The sequence below is a fragment of the Zootoca vivipara genome, chromosome 4 (assembly GCF_963506605.1).
Source record: "Zootoca vivipara chromosome 4, rZooViv1.1, whole genome shotgun sequence".
Taxonomy (NCBI): Eukaryota; Metazoa; Chordata; class Lepidosauria; order Squamata; family Lacertidae; genus Zootoca; species Zootoca vivipara.
In genome coordinates this window covers 72250420-72268312 of record NC_083279.1, presented here as the reverse complement: position 1 = coordinate 72268312, position 17893 = coordinate 72250420, and the positions used below count along the sequence as shown (strand labels likewise).

Sequence of the window (17893 nt, the reverse complement as noted above, 5' to 3'; positions counted from 1 at the left end):
TATACTTTGGATATCAGTGTTGGACACATGTTCAATTCCCAGCAATGCCAGCAAAGGACTTTGGGTGGCAGGGCTCAGCTAACTACCAGATACCTTGGTGAGCTGCTGCCAATCAGAGTAGACAGTACAAGGTAGATGGATCCATGGTCTGATGTGGTATAAGGCAGCTCCATATGTTCACAGTTACAACATTTGTTCATAGGAATGTGTTTGCAAGTCACACCCGTAAAGAAAAGGAAGGACATACAGCTGTATCTATTTTGAGTGTCTACTTGTGTGTCAGACTTGGATGTGCTATGACACTGAATCCCTGCACTGGATATGCGTAGCTTGAGTTGTATTATAAGCCATGTCCCTGTTAAGATTTTCAGTATTTGTGTAGATTGCTGTATTTTTCTGTTTCTCATCCAAAATTGGTAAAATAATAAAGACCTCCAGAATGCTGCAGCCTATCTACCAGGACACCTTCACCTGTAGGAGTAATTTTGTTGGAGCAAAAACTCATAAGCCTTTTATTTAGCAAGCTGACTGTGGGAAGGGCTGTAGTTTCGTGGTAGAGCACCTGCTTTTATGTAGAAGGGCCTAGGTTTAATCCCCAGCATCTTCTGGTGACGCTAGGAATGACTTCCTGTCTGAAACACTGGAGAGCTGCTGGCAGTCAGTGCAGACAGACCATGCTAAGCTAGATGGACTTGGGCTCTGACTTAGTAAAAGGCAGCTTCCTTTGTGTGTAACCACAGTCCACATGGATAAATGTACATTAGGACGGTGCCTAGCCTGTTGTAGTAAGACAAATGTACTTCTGGGGAAGCCACCAATGGAAGCGATACAGTATTTGTGTTTTCACTACTGTGGCTGTTCCCTATAAGTCTCTGTGCCTACATATTTTTATTTTTACTTCTGGTACTGTTTTAGAAATTGTGCGTACAGTGGAGTTGAGCGAGCAAGTCTTACAACAAGTTGGAGGGTGCATGTATCATCCAAATATTTTGAACCTGGCTTATTTTTTTTTCCTGCAGACTTGAAGCTGAAAATGTGTCTCCCGTGGGAAGTAGCCTAGTTGCTCATTTGTGTGTACTTTATAAGCACACTTATGATATATATGTATGCTTCTTACCACACATGAAATGTTATATACTCACTCACTCACTCACTCACTCACCTCACTGTATATAAAATATTGCTTCTGCAGCTTTAAGATGGGAACATAGAAATTCACTTGAAAGTTGGTCACATACCAGTACAAGTTTGTCTGCCTTGTATCTGCTAAGTAAATATACATGTGTATTTAAGATGTGGCATAATGTTTTAAAATCTAATTTTTACTGTTCAATTGCCGTGGTTATTGTTTTCTTCTTAATGAATCAGACTGAGGGTGAGCTGAAAGTTCTGCATCTGAGACCTTATGCTAGTTTAAATAACCATGTCCTGTTTACTGTTCAAAAAGGGTTTATTTCTGTCCTTGTAACAGTGTGTACTATGTCCTATAGTACATGTTGCACCTGTTCGGACATAAGTAGAAGACATTATTATAGCTGTTGTGGGGAGAAGATTCCATATATATATTTGGGAGGGAGGGAATGCTGGGGAAATGGCCTTCCCTTAATTTGTTTACTGGCAACCTCTTCTGCAGCCTTCCTCCTAAGCAAGATCGGTTTCCCCTGCTCCACTATTGTCTGGGGAAATCTATCTTCAGGAGTTGCTTTCTTAAAAAGATCTCATGCCCAATCATCAGAAGGCTTTGTGTGGTTTGCCTGTCAAAAGAGATATGTTTACACTTTCCATGCATGTGTTAAAGCTATCAGGTTACGAAGCAGAGTGGCTGAAGCATTTCAGTCTTTCCTGCTAATATACACACACAAAAATGTATTTATGATAATTACACGGACTGCCTGGAACAATGCATTCCAACATCCTGTAACATAAATAAGGAAGGTGGGGCCAGCTGACATTAAACGGCTTGTGTGCCAGAAATCCTGATCTCCACTATATATATATACCCTTTTCTATTACACGGTCTCAGTCTGGCAGCGTTGAACCTGTTGCTGCATTAGCCGAGTTGTATTTTGCTAGATAGGGGAAGGAGGGTTGTCTGCTGTCTGGTAGGAGGGCTTTGTCTGTGTGTGCTTTTCTCTCTGTCTCTCACACTCTCGCTTCGCGCTCTCTCTCTCTCTCCCTCTCTCGCTCTCTCTCCCTTTCCCGTCTCTGTGGTTTGTAAGGTAGGTTGCAGTGTGTGTATATACACAACATCAAGAGCAGGAAAATGGACTCATTAGGGAGGCAGGCAGTCATTACCATCCACACTGCACTTCCAGGGAGACAGCGACTATGAGGAGACAAACTGAGGACTGGGGAGCAAGGTAGGCCAGTCAACTTTTATAAAAAAAGAAGAAGAAGAGAGAGAGAGACAGAATATTTTCCTTTCCTTTCCCCACAATCCTCCCCCCCCCTTCCCTTGACACTTCTGTATTATCTCCTCTCCTCTTGCTGTTTTATTTTAGGAATGCAAGTTTGTGAGACCTATGTGTGAGCAGAAAATTTTGGAACATCTATAGGCCAGCCTCCTTCACAAATGCATTTCCCCCCCTTCCTCCATACCACTTATTTAAAGATACTGTATGCTGCTTTATAATATTTCACTTTAATTACTTTTTTATTTTAAACCAGGAAAGGAAACAAATATGTTTGTTTTTCCAACACCGGTTCCAAGTAAATCAATATCTTTCACTCCTATAAACAACCCTCTCCGTATGTTAGTGGGTCTCTGCTTTTTCCTTTCTGTTTATGTTCCATCTGTCTGTCCATATATCATGTTCTCCTTGTTTACTGCTAAATCTTTTGTGTGTGTGTGTTTGTGTGTCTCAGTGTTTGCCAATGAGTTTTTAACTGTAATGCCAGTGACCAGAGATTACAGTTACTGTTCTTTGTTTGGTATCTGTTGTGAGTTTAAAGTCCATATTTTCTAATACAGTACTGTATATGAAAACAAATTGCAACCTGGGAAGCAGGCCGCACTATTTTGAAAGGGATTTTAAAAATATAAATAAATCATTCTTTGGGGATAAATGTCCTTGAATGCAATATTCTACATCTATCTGTTCCCTGCCATTTTTTTTTTAAATATGTTTGCTGCTAGTGTGTGAAAGAAGGGGAAAAAAGAGAGAGTATAGCTTTTTTTTGTTTTGTTTTGTTTTCTTTTACTATACGGGCTACTCTTGAGGAATAAGAATTCAAACTTTCTAAAAGGGAGTTAGTATCCCTGATTTCTTCCAATCCCCTTCCTCCCCCTTCCACACACACACAACCACATATACACACAACTCTTTTCATCTCACACTCTCTTGAAGTGTTCTTGTGTTTTGCTCTGTGTTGATGCTGGAGAGGGTCTTTTACAATGTACCAAAATGTCTTGAGAGAGGGTGCTTTATTAAAAAAAGAAGAAGACTATTTATTCCTTTTCTCCCATAAGCTGTATATTGTTTCAAGCACCGGAGATGTTTGCGAGATTATTTTTATTTTGCCAAGGAAGGGACTGTGATGAGTGCCGAAGACCATTTTAAATTGTTTGAGGAGCTTTTCATGATAGTTCTCTCTCTCACTCTCACTCCCCCCCCCCGCAGTAGCTTTTAAAGGCTGGCCAAGCTGATCCATTTAGAAGGATTTTCAAACCTGAACTCATGTCAGTGCTTCTACAGAGTAAAACTACAACACTGGCTGGCTATATAAAAAGAGAGTAGGAGAAAGTGGAAGGGAGTTAAATAAAATATTCTGGAGAATCCATGAGTAATTACTATGCTATAGAAAATGGATGCTGATCAGTGGAGATTTTTCAACAGTCACAATCCATTAAAAATAAGATTATAAAATAACAAGAGACATACCTTATTTTAAATTGCATTATGCCATTCTTGATAACACGGAGGAGGCCTTACAGCTATTTACCTAACCCACCTAGCAGCGTAGAAGAGATTGCTCACATCATTTATTTAATTTATACTTTCCAGGTGATAAAAGTTTTTGATGTTATCAGTGTTGTCCACTTGAAAGCAGCATGCCAAGTTTTTCTTTTGTTGTTGCTGTTGATTTTAAAACTTATAAGCTTCCCAACTCACCAGAGGATATGCTGGACAAGCCATGTTAATTTAAACTACTGCAACAAATGATCCAACAGACATGGCAAATAAGGCTCCCCGCTTGCTATATTGAATTGTTTTCAGTCCCTAATACTTTGATAATGTGCATTAAAAGAAGTTTGGTTTGCTTCAAAGTAAATGTTTTATGATGGACTTTTAAGTAGTTTTCTGCAGTGTGACACCCCACCCCCAGCACCCCAAGATGGTGTTACTGTACTTTCGATAGCAATTCAGTTGCCTCCTTATATTCCCTTACTTATCATTTAAGTCAAACACACCAACAGTTGTTTTCAAGCAAGAACATATACTTCTTTAAAAATATATATGAACTAAGCATAAGAATCTGTAGCCTTAAAAGTGTACATAGTTCCCCTGCCAGGAATTGCAGACCTTGAAACTTTGGTCTAGGCTGGGAGGTAGGAAAGCGAGAAGAGCTGTGTGCAAAATATTAAATGCCTCAGAGGGGGAGCAATTTGGTGAACGCTTGGCGAGCTTCAGCAGCAGTGTTCAGCTGCCAGTCACCCCATGTGAAGTGTATGTGTTTTCAGACACCTGATGCTTGCTTTTGAACTAGAACAGTATATATTCCCTTATAGGATACCTCTTTCAATTGCAGGGATCCTTGCAGGCTTATCTTATTTTATTGTAGTATTTAATGAATTTGTGGTATGGAAGATGTTGTGCCAGCTGTTGTACATCCCTCTTTTTTTTTAAAAAAAAGGTTAAAATATATTGCTTAATTTTATGAGACCTTTGGGTGAGCAGAATATCGCATTGCATGGGGCAAATCTCCTTCTGTATCTCTATATATATGCTTTTTCCTGAGTTAAAAGAAGAATGTGGATTTTAAAAGAAAAAAATTGTCATTGAAAATATTTGATTTTTTTTTGGCATAAATTATTTCCCTGCAAAATCTCTCTTAATTAACAGAACTTGTATTGAGCCGTAACTTGTATGGTACTTGATGGTAACTTGTATTGAGCCGGGGAAAGTAAACTTCAGAAGAAGTAAATGAGTGAGCAGTAATGAATGTTAGTAATGTTGCTGGGCATAATACGTTGTGCACCTTGCAGTTCTTTGAAACCCCTTTCCATCTAGTAGGAGAACATCCTACAGTAGCATTGGTTTGGTCACAGTATGCTTTCTTTTAGCATTGGAACAGACAGTTATCTAACACACCCACATGAGGAAGTGCTCTGAAGTAGTTATTTCATGCTTTGCCATGCCCTGTAGCTAAAACAATTTGGACTGACTGGTATACGTGTATCCTTTGTTAATTCCTTTGATAGTTTAGTCAGTCCCTACTTGTTAATAGGGCCAGAATGTGGAAATACCAAGCAGGTAAATTTGGTAGCAAAATGTCTACTAAACTGAAGTTTGTTTCGGACATTATTTTCTGCTATATTTGGCTTTAGGGTCACGACCCAAAGTTCATTGACTTCAATGGACTTTGGCTAAAGCCTTTATCATTCAGTCCTTTTTACTTGATGAAGTCGTATGGCACAGTTTTCTGATTTATTATAAATATTAAGTTTTCTCTCCTGCAAGAGGCGCATAGATGAATACCTATGAAGCATTAAAGAATAGCAACAAAAGCAAGAAACTTAAAGACATTTAGAGTTAGTTTTAACTCCATTTAAAATATCCTTTCTGCATCTCTTTAAAAAAAGGCCATAGTAATTTTCAAGGAGAGCTGTTACATGAAACATTCTGCTCAGAAAAAGATGAAAAAGTGACCTGTCTTGATCAGTTTCATCCTTATGTAATTTTATAGGACTTCTCTACGGCAGCACAGCAAAAAATACTTGTGGCCGTGAAGAGCTTCAAGAAAACAAACAGTTCAAGTTCATTCCAAGTTATTTATTTTTTAAAATATATATTAAACACATTTAATTATTTATGTTACAAAAGAACCACAAAACGGTGTCTCCTCTGCCTGCATAGTATTGGCAATTCAGTTCCAGCATCAGAAGGGAAACTACCAGTATATGCAAAAGTGAAACTGGCTTCATATAAAATACTTGTCCTGCTCAAATAAACACAAAGTTAAAAAACAACAAAAACCTAACCAATAAATCATGATGATGATGATGATTTAAATATGCTCTCTTCTCTAATAGGCTTTCTTCGATAACAATGTTTTTGTAGTATGATAAGGTAGATCTTGGTGCTTTTATGCCATGGTTCCCAATTACATACTGAGGTTAAGAGTTTGTTTCTTCTCAGGCTTGGGTCCCATTCAACTTAACTGCAGTATGTCCTGGATAGTCTTGTTCATTTTTCAGTATTCTGAAATTTTTGCTGAAAAATAATGCTTGCTGTTGCTTTTTTTTTTTTAAAGGACACATTTTTCTACCCTGTACCACTAGGGCCTGATCCTTTGCTTCCTCATTGTAATCATGCTTCAGTCTCTAGCACTAATTAATTGAAGTGTTTGTTTTTGCCAGGATTCTAAGAAGGCCAGCAGGGGCTGAGGGTATTGTGAAATAGGTAGAAGGAATTGTGAAAGGAATGGACATATCCAGTTTTCATTAGTCACAGGAGGAACAGTATGTAGCTTGGAGCTTTTGAAGGTATAGTTAAGGCATGGGTAGCTTCAAAACATAATGGGTACAATTCCATATGCCACTGAAATCAAGAAGTGTGACTTGACTCCTCTTAATTATATTTTGTTATATTTTATTGCACCCATTGTTGTGTATAAAATAAAATTTAAAGAACAATGGACATCTACTAATTGTATGGCTTTGATTAAATGAAAATGGAAGGAGGCCTGTCTTTTGACATCTCTTTCGCTTTGCTTTGAGTCTGCTGTCTCTCACTTAGTAGTAACCCGTATTCAGTTTTTATAGGGAAGAAGCTTTTGTTGCTGTTGTCTGCTGTACTTGTTCTGAAAATATCATAGACCGTTAAACGGGGATCCTTAATAGCAAATGTGTTCTGATTTAGCATTGTTTTTCTGTTAAACGTGTGCAGCAAAAATGATGAAACCATTTCCCACTTTCCCTTATTGGATGCCTTGTTCAAGTTTCAGTTTATTCAATTTGAATTTTTTAAAAATAATTGGTATCAATTCTTCTGAATTGTAAGCAGTGTAATGATATGCGGTGCATACAGTTTACCAGTATGGTCAATTCAGATGTTTCCAGTCTCTACACCATGATCTGGGGAGATCTTGAACATGCCTATTGGCTCCCTCTTCTCCCCGCACCCAATTTACACAGGATTTCCCCCTTCCTACCATAGTTTTCTGCAACTATACCTATAGTCTGATAACTGTGGTTAGAGCTATGTAGGATTTCTCCAAAATCATGGTTTGAACCCTTGGTTTTGAAGCAACTGTTATTATCTAATTGTAGTACCGTAGGCTCCAGTTAAGACTAGAAACTAAACTATAGTTAAAGCAAACCATGGAGTAATAGGTCAAGAATAGGTGCAAGATGAAGGATGTTGATTAAGAAAGTTTTATGATTTAGAGTTTGTAATTTTATGTTTAAATTGAACCATTATGAATAGAAGCTTTTGTTTCACTGAAATGTGAACACTCCACAGCCAATGGTTGAGTTTACCTAAATATCATTGTCTGGTTTTATTGAGGTCTCTGTCCCACTGCTTGATAGTGTAGCTCAAATAACCACAATTCTAATACACATTTACAAAAAGTTATATGCATTCCAGTCAGTATCCCCCCCCCGCCCCCCGTTCTGTTTAGATTGCAGTCCTTAGCTCACTTACATGGGAGTACAGTAGTACCTCGGGTTACAAACACCTCAGGTTACAAACACTTTGGGTTACAGACTCCGGCAACCCAGAAATAGTACATCGGGTTAAGAACTTTATCTCAGGATGAGAACAGAAATCGTGTGCTGGCGGCACACAGGCAGCAGGAGCCCCCATTAGCTAAAGTGGTACCTCAGGTTAAGAATGGTTTCGGGTTTAGAAGGGACCTCCGGAACGAATTAAGTTTGTAACCAAAGGTAACACTGTATTGTAAGTCTTGTTGAATCTAGAGGAATTTAACTGAAAAAGCCAAGCAGAGAATTGGATAGTCCTGGGTGGAATTTCTTCAACATACATTTTTATTTTTGAGCAGACCTGTTTGTATCAATAGGTCATTAGCATGATATGACTGAAGGAAGGAACACTGAATACAGATGCTTGCATTTCACAGTATCCAGGCTATTTATAACCCCTGAAACTAATTGATTACTGACATTGTGTTTTTCTCCAGTTTAAAAAAGCACAACCTCTAGATATAGGTCTTTGAGAAACTTTGTTGTTTTCAAATTCTAGGCAGACTTATAAATGTGCTATCAAGATAGGATTGAAAACTTTGGGTGAAGTTCCCACACTTACATTGTTTGCTTTGGTTTATAAGAGAAAGTATAAGGGTCACTATATTAAAAAACAACAGATAATGGCGTACTGTTGTCTGATAAGCTGCAGGTGTCTTAGGAAGGAGGTGCATAGCTGTCAAGTTCTCCCTTTTTTAAGGGAAATTCCCTTATGCTGAATAGGCTTCCTCGCAAGAGAAGGGAAAACTTGACAGCTATGGAGGTGGGATTTGAGTAGAAAAGCCTGGAGCTGATAAAATATGGGAGAATGGAAAGGTTTGGTTTTGTTAAATCTAAGGCAGTGTTTGTACTGATACAAATCTACAGATTTGCTCCAATTATACATTTGATTCAGCTGCAGAGCTGGTCTATGTCCACCTGCTCTGCAGCATGACCAAACATAACTTGTGACTCAGTGGGAGCATTCAGTCAAGAGCGCTTTTGATGTGAGGTTTACTACACTATTCCTGTTTTTGAGGTCCCCTTAATCTCAACTTCAACAGAGACATCTCTGGCACAATGAGTCAGTACATCTCACTGTTAACCAAACGGTTAGTGGTTCAAGCCCACACAGGGATGGCTATAGGCAGGATTCCTGCATTGCAGGGGGTTGTACTAGATGACCCTTGAGGTCCCTTTCCAATTATGCAGTTCTGTGATGCTATGAAATATTTGCTTGTTTTGAAAATTGCTAACTAGCAAGAAGGAAAGTGTTAATGGAGCATGTTGCTCACTGGAAGGACAGATCGTGAAGCTGAGGCTCCAATACTTTGGCCACATCATGAGAAGAGAAGACTCCCTGGAAAAGACCCTGATGTTGGGAATGATTGAGGGCACTAGGAGAAGGGGACGACAGAGGACGAGATGGTTGGACAGTGTTCTCGAAGCTACCAACATGAGTCTGACCAAACTGCGGGAGGCGGTGCAAGACAGGAGTGCCTGGCGTGCTATGGTCCATGGGGTCACGAAGAGTCGGAAACGACTAAACGACTAAACAACAATGGAGCATGTTAGCTAGATCTGGAACAAAACAGAAGCTCTCTTCAGACATTCAGCGAACATTTGAAGGCTTAAATTGTGGAGGGGCTGTGCACTCCCCACCCTCAATGTTCCTGCTTCTACCCCTGCCCTTTCATACATTGATTGAGAAGGTCTAAACTGGAATTCTTCCATTGTTTGGTTGAATACATTTAGATTCCCCTTAATGATTGAGATTGTGCAGGATTCCTTATAGTAGGAAGGATTCTGAGTGGGTTCAGCTGAACTTGTAAAGAATTCCTCTTCAACTTTTCAGCTGCAACATGCAGAGTTTGGAGCTAGAACCAGTGGGGACAGGACTTTTAGGGACAGGTCCTTCACATGAAGCCCCAACCTGCCTCCTCAGTTTATACCCATATGTGTTCTTCAACACCTGAGCAATACCGTACATAAGCAACAGGCTTAAAGGACACTTGATAGCCAAAAGGGGTGTAAGTGCTGGAACCTTGTATGTTCTAGTACAAAAAGTGATATACTGTGGTGAAACCAAGATTAGTTACACCACTACTGGAGATGGTGTGACTTCAAAAGGCAGAAAAGATTAGGAACCAGCATTAGAAATGTATAATTGTGTACAATACTGCAAGAAACTGAAGCCAGGGCCTCTCAATATTTCCCTCATTCAGTTTTAATTCTGATCTGTAGTGATTATTATTTATTGATAATTTGTACCCACTTAAATATATAATTGTATTACACTTAAGTATTATACATTACATAGTAAAAAAAACCCAATCCCAACCCTAAACAGATCTGTTGCTTCCCAGCACTATGAAAATATTGACCCAGAGTGTGGATCCTCATGGAGCTTCATATTTTTAAACAGGTTAACAACAAATCACAGAACACATCTGTGAACACAGGTGACTTATAATTTGATTGTGAATTTGCTGGGCATCAATAAAGCACCAGGCAGATATCTCTTAGGAGGGATACAAGGTACAGCTATAGAAAAGCTGCTCTCTACTAGCTGTCTACCTAATGTCTGATTATATTTCCTGGTCCCAGGTAGCTTAAAATAGGGGTGGGGGATCTTTTCAGCCCAAGGACTTCATTTCCTTCTGGCCAACCTTCAGAGGCCCACAAAAGTGGGCAGAGCAACTAACATCAATGTTACCTGTGTTCAACAGGCTAGTTTCTTGCTGAATACATAAGAGTTTGAGTCTCTTCTCACCCTTGAGTAGTTTGAATTGTCTATTTTGTTCTCCCACAGCAGCATCAAAGGTGTCTCCCCCCCACCTTTCTTGTGTATTTGTTACTTCACTTGCATTATAGATTACATATTTGGGACATTTTGGCACTGAATGGATTGTAATACCGGTAATACAGCAATTGGCATCTCCTCCACCATCACTGCCCCCATGCAGTATTGCATGTAGCCAAAGGACTTACCAACATTTTGATTTCTGCATCTGAGATCTGACTTGCACTGGACTCGTAAAGTCATAAAAGAACACACTGCAGTTCTACAGAACTGCTGGCTAGTGTTAACTATGCTGGAATGCTTTAGGATTTTTTTCACAACTCTTTTGGTTGGTTGCTAAAATATTATTTCCTATGAGCAATGTCGTCTTTCACTTCCCATTTGCATATCTGACATCATGGAGATGCAATCTTCCAAGCTAATGGTGTATTGAATTGTCTCCTCTCCTATGGCAGGTTTCCCAAAATAAATGGGCGATGGAGAATGAGCTCTTTCGCTTTGGTGTTTCTGGAGGTCACAACTAGAGTTTGGTGCATGTTTGGCCAGTTGTTGTTGTTTTCTGCCTGGAAACAGAGGATTTGGCATCAAGGGTTCCTGAATTTGGCACCTGCACTGCCATAATCATGGCAATAAGTACTGTTAGAACCAATAGAAATCTGTTTCAAAAGTCCAGTTGGTGCTGACTCATGAACGAACTATATGAGGTCCAAGCAGCTTGTTTCATAACTTCCAACATTTCATTTAAAAAAACCAACCAGTGCTGCCAAATTTTTAAGGATTCAAATCTCGCTCCAATTGGACAGAAAGTGGTTTTGTTTTGTTTTTCAAAAAAAAAGAAGATGCTGACATTTCCTAAAAACGCGGGTTCTTTCTGCGCCATACAGACTTTAAACCATTTGTCCTATGAGCCAGTACAGTTCGGCCTGAAATGTTTCACTGCTGTGAAAGCAGCTGCTCCTGCCTAGTTCAGAAGTCTGGAGTATATTTTTCACATTATGTTCTGCTAAACCATACTGTACTGATTATTTAAGAATGTGTTTTAAGAGTGAACGTAGAATATATTTATCTGAATGTAAGGATTTGTTAAATTTTCCTGTAATCTTCCACTAAACCATTTTGTTTTTCTTGCCACAGTGTTCATTGGTAATAAATCTGGTTTATTTTTTTCCTGGTAGCTTTTGTTGCATTTTTTTTTAAAAAAACATTCCTTTTGCTCTTCTGACAACCAGATCCATAATAATCTACATGAAAATAAGCTTTCTGCTGTTTCAAAGAAACTTGCTTACAAGTATGCCTACTTACAATCAAGGTATAAAAGAGATGAACTGTTACTAAATATACAAATAAGGCAAGGATAAGGTTTTATAAGGCCCAATAATTGCAACTGTGGCCCTTCTGGAGAGTAGTTTCACATGCTTGCGGGGTGAGCACAAAAATGTGCAAAGGAAAATTACATTGAGCAGTATCCAACTACAGTGGTACCTCGACATCTGAACGACTCGGCGAAGGTTTCGACTTCCGAAGTCGACAAACCCAGAAGTCTTTTTGCTGCGTGCGCGGTCGGCGCATGCGCAGAACGGGCGCTTCAACTTACGAAGACGGCCATGGAACGGATCATCTTCGTAAGTCGAGGTACCACTGCTCGTTCCATTGGTGCAAGTATTTACCCTCTCTCCTCATCCACTTCCTCCCCAAAACTGCTCTGGAGGGTTTGGAGAACTGCAGGGGCAGCAACCATGGGGAAGTGGGAATACTTTTGCTGATGGAATGAGTTATGCCACCCACCCGGATAGTTTTTACACTTGGATAGTCTATAGTGTGCATGGAAAGCTAGCTCGTACAAATTTGAAATGGTGTATGGCTGCCCTGGTCAACCATATGAGATTGGTGATGCCACCTTGGTGGGCTGTATCCCCCCATCTGCACAGCACTGAAACCGAACTGATGATTCTGGAAAAACGAGCTGGCTGGCTGGATCCTGGAGGTCAGGAGAAGCAACTTATTTCTCGTGGAAATAAAATACTTGCTCCTCTTTCATTCCTCTGCCTCAGCCAACTACTTATTAATTGGGAATAATATTTTTTAATGTGCCATACAAATTCCATACTGTATATACACACATGACAAAAGATGTTGTATTTTGCTTATTGTATTGAAAGTCTCCTAGGGGTAAGTTGCACCTTCTACTGTACTTGCTAATCATGAACAAGGTGTTCTATTGTCCCTGGGAAGAGTAGAGAGGGGAGTTAACTTCAGAGAGGCAGGTCTGCTGCCGGAGATTGTCCCTGGATGGCAGCAGAGCTTTCCAATACTGTACAATCACTCCTGTCAGTGCTCTGTTAGTAAGAGACGTACAGTGGTGCCTTGGGCTGGATCAGGGAAGGCCTTGGATGCATATGATCCAGAATATTCCCCTTCACTCAACATGCCCAAAACAAGGTGTGTGGGGAGAAGCCACAGGAGCTCTGTAGCTGGCTTCATTATTTTCACTTCCATTAGAATCAATGGAAGGGTTTTTGGGTTTTTTTAATGATTTGACAGAAATAAAAAGAAAACAAGTTGCCACCCCTCCCCTTTTACCCTGGCTGGCACAAGCCTGGAAGAGGTCAGGAAGTGACAGTCCCTCCACCATAAGCTCTCCCCTCCTGCACCTCCATACGATTGTTTTCTGAGGCGATAATTCAAGATGAAAGAAAATACTACATAAAATTGGCCATTTATCTTGTGCTTATAGTGTTTTAAGTAGTTTCTTACTAATCCATAAGAGTGTCTGTCTTCATAATTGTTGAGGTGCTGAAAGAATATTTTGATATGGTACTTTGAATGAATGATCAAACGAATGAATGAATGAATGAATAAATAAATAAATAAATAAATGTATATGGTATAATTCAGGATCCATCCCTATTTGCATGCTTGTTGACACACTGGACAAATGCCAGATAGTGACCAAAGATTTACCATTGTCAAAGCCGTACTGATACTTTCTCAACAAGGCTTGTTCTTCAAAGTGTTTTAAAATTATGCCATTAACAATAGTTACCATTAGTTTATGCGTAACAGATATAAAGATGACAGGTCTGTAATTTTCTACTAAAACATGCACCAATTATCTTTTAAAACAATAGTATTGTGTTGGCCACTATCCAGATTCTTGCAAAAGGGCAGATTTTAGTGACAAGTTACATATTTTATTGGAATAGTCTTGCAATTTCACATTTGAGATCTGTAAGAACTTTTTGGTGAATACCATCTGGCCTGAGTGATTTGTATTTTTTTGTCAGTTAGTTTGAAGACTAATTCTTTTTTTAACTATGTACTGTACCTTCTTTTGCTAAACTTCCTTGCATTCAACCAACAGACCAAGAAGCATATCTGAGGACAGGGTTTCAGCTAGTGCCATGTGTGATTTTTCTCATGTATATTTAAATGTTTTTAGCAAGCTTCAATATTGACAGGTTGAATATGGCAAAGGTTCTGGAATTTTAGGAGAAAATATTAGAATTATTTTTTCAGTCTAAAAGGTAAGATCTTTTACTCATTCTTTAACTTGTGTATTATAATTATCAGCTGATTGATTGCCTATTTATAGATTATGATAATGCAAACCTGAAGTTTTCTTTTTAATTGGCAACAGATTTGATTATAGGTGTTAGTTAATACAACCAAGAAATGTAGGCTGTAACTTAAATAGGACTTTTGAGGTCTGCTCTGAGGACTTCAGACAAAAATTAGAGTATAAGTCTAATAAAAAAATTTTTTGAACCTCTTTTCAAATGTCTTGAAGAAGAGATAAAATAACACCAGAAGGATACTTTGTATTAACTTTTTAATGCTCTGAAATAATTTAACTATTCAAAGGCTGATTTTAATTAGAATTACAAGTTTGAAAGCAATGATTATTTATAAGAAAATGTGTGTGTTTTGGAGAATTTTGGATTTAGGTGGATGTTTCAAAAGAGCATTTGTGTAGAAAAAGTAGGGATTGAAAACTTTACTAGCTGTACAAAAAAAGAGCAGGCAGATTTCTTCTGTGGTTTCTCTTCATGAAGGAAAAGCAGGATCAATGTAAAAAATGAAAACAATGGTACAAATTGATGAATTAGAAAAATGATATGTAAAAAAAATATGAATTCTCATTTTACAGAGAGCAATCTATTGTAAAGATTTAATCAATTTTACTGGTAGAGCTTTCATTGCAGATAAAAATTCACCCACTGATTGTCAGTAGGGCTGAGAGTGAAGGTCATACCACTATGCAGCCAGCCAAATTTGAAGAAGAAACAATTTACAGAGCTTTTTTAAAAGCTAGCAGATTTTTGCATTTCTTTGTGGAACCTCTATGGCGTTCCTTTCCAACAATAAAAACCACCAGCAAATGAAGTTGATGACTCATTTCAAATCAACATCAGTATATCTTTTAAACCTTGATCTTCCACAGTAATGATGAGATTTGTACTTGTTCATTTTAAGCTATTTTTGTCTCTGGTGTGCTACTTAAATAGGGATTATCTGTTTTCTAATTCCCATATCAATGCAAAAAACAACAACCCTGGAATTGGTGTTAAATAGTTACGTAGAAAAGTATGAACTATCACAAACTTTAAGGGGAACTTACCTAGTTTTGAGATGTTGGCAATATATAACTGTAATAGGCAAGCGGTCAACAAATAATTAGCCCTAGTTTCTGATTAAGAAATATTGACCCTTCTTAGATCGTTTTTGATTGGTTAGATCTTCCACATTCTTAAACAAGAAAGGGCCAGAGCAGCATTTGAAAATGGAGACCTGTTATCAGCTGAGCCAGAGAACGGAACAAGATAGATAACTGGATATGTTCGTGTTGATGCAACAGGAGTAGCTGCCCATAACAACTGAAGTTACACTTCTACAGCAGTGTTTAACCAGGAATCTCAGAATACTTTATGGCTATCAATCGCTTTAGTCTTTTTCAATTTCTCTGCTAGATGGAAGGATATAATCTTACAAAAGGAAAAGCCTGGGCATATTATATGGAACCGATAGTTTACCATACAGCAGTTCACTAAAGGAATATACATTTGACATCACAACACAGAAACTGTGGCACAAAACTTTACAGTCCTTTTTCATTTTATGCATATGTATATTTCTCAGACTTTACCGACCAGTTCTAATTGGAAGCAAGTTCCATTCAGTTTGTTGAGATTTATTTACATCCAAGTAAGTTAGCTTGGGATTGCAGCCTCTTAATGACTTGCTAGAATGTTCAGTACTTTATTCTTTTAATAGAGTGCTGATTTTCTCCAGGCTGTTTTTCTTCTTGTAGTGTAAAAAACAAAAACAAAAACCACGTTCAGTGTATTTAGCATAACTTTTCCAACCATCCTTTGAAGTTATTCATTTGGCTTTCCTACAATCATAATTGCCTACTGGACTGCAGAGCAGGTTTTGAGACCTTTATGCCAAGAAGAGAATTCTACAGAGAGCTGGCCCAATCCTTCTTTTCCTGTTCTTTGATAACAAAGGATGGAAAGTCTGACTGGACTGTATGGAAGCCGATTGTGGCTATGCTTATTTTAATGAAAGAAAAGTAGCACTGTGCCTTCTTGCATTTAAGAGTATGGGGCCTAAATGTGCTGTTCTCCATTCACTAGGTAGATGTAGCTGTCGCTCATTTCAAAGAAAATAAGAGAACCAAAGAATTTTCTAGGCAACATACTGAGAGGTTTTCTTTGCTTGTCTGTGTTGATTTATCAATGGAGAATGACCATATGCAAGTAGTAATAGAGGGTATACAAGGAATGGACTGGACAGGGAGATGTATCACTTAAGCAGCTACAACAGGCAGTACTGATTAAAAACAACAACTGGAAGGAAATTGTTCACACATATGCATGCACCTGCACCCACCCACATGTAGCATATTTCTACATTAGAGATAATTGACCCTCTACTCATTGTGAGGGATGCGGGTGGCACTGAGCCTAGGGCTTGCCGATCAGAAGATCGGCGGTTTGAATCCCCCGACAGGGTGAGCTACCGTTGCTCGGTCCCAGCTCCTGCCCACCTAGCAGTTTGGAAGCACGTCAAAGTGCAAGTAGATAAATAGGTACCGCTCCGGCGGGAAGGTAAACGGCATTTCTGTGCGCTGCTCTGTTTCGCCAGAAGCGGCTTAGTCATGCTGGCCACAAGACCCGGAAGCTGTACGCCGGCTCCCTCGGCTAGTAAAGCAAGATGAGTGCCACAACCCCTGAGTCGTCCGCGACTGCACCTAACGGTCAGGGGTACCTTTACCTTTACCTTACTCATTCCCACTCCTCAAAATATCATCTGGGAGATGCGGCTTTCCTCCTCCTCCTCCTCCTCCTCCTCCTCCTCCTCCTCCTCCTCCTCCTCCTCCTCCTCCTCCTCCTTCATTTGTATACCACTCCATACCTACATATCTCAGACCACCTCCAGCCATTACCTTATTTCTCATTAGGGACTGTGCCTATTACTGGGCCCTGTTCAAATACCCATTTGAGACCAAACAGGAAGAAACAGTTATGGGTATTCCCCAGGTGTTCAAATGGACGTGAATTGCTAGTCTTGGATGTGTTGAATGCTGCAACCATTTTCAGGAATGACGTTTTGTTTGAAGGATTATGAAACACATTATATTTACTTAAACTAGCTTTTAATGTGTATTCTCCACTTTTTAGTAATTGTCAAGTTTGTAAAAGCTAGGATGAAAGTTGTTAAACATTCTCATTTTATTAGTTTCTGCAATGGATGCAAATATAGGTGGACTGGTTGCTCACTGGATCTCATTTATGTTTTGTTCAGCAGTATATCTTCTGGAAAGATAAAAAGCAGTGGGATATTATTCAGTAGTCATTTATATTCCTTTTATTTTACTTTAGTTTGCATTTAAGATGCGTCCATGTGATTGTTCAGAATACAGTCATACCTCGGGTTGCGAACATGATCCATGTGGGAGGCACGTTCGCAACCCACAGCGTTCACAGCCTGAAGCGCCACGTCTGCGCACGCACGTGATGCTATTTGGCGCTCCTGCGCATGCGCGTAGCGTCTTTTTTGTGCTTCTGCGTGAGCGCCGAAACCCAGAAGTAACCCGTTCCGGAACTTCCGGGTTTGGCGCAGTCTGCAACCAAAAAATGCGCAACCCGCAGCGTTCGTAACCCGAGGTATGACTGTAGTGA

The 17893-nt window shown here is 39.3% G+C and overlaps 1 protein-coding gene across 19 annotated transcripts in view; it reads left to right on the top strand.

Moving 5' to 3' along the window:
- Window positions 1-17893, top strand: part of ZBTB20 (zinc finger and BTB domain containing 20) — a 496349-nt gene that overhangs the window by 33505 nt on the left and 444951 nt on the right. For 5 of the 19 annotated variants that reach the window (XM_060273757.1, XM_035115417.2, XM_035115414.2 and 2 more), the window contains exon 1: window positions 1958-2360. The exons of 5 other annotated variants lie outside the window; for them this stretch is intronic. The gene's annotated coding sequence lies outside the window, so the exon portion shown is untranslated. Of the gene's footprint in view, window positions 1-1953; window positions 2361-17893 lie in introns of those variants that run through there. 9 more of the 19 variants (XM_060273759.1, XM_060273752.1, XM_060273754.1 and 6 more) reach the window with 4 other exon arrangements.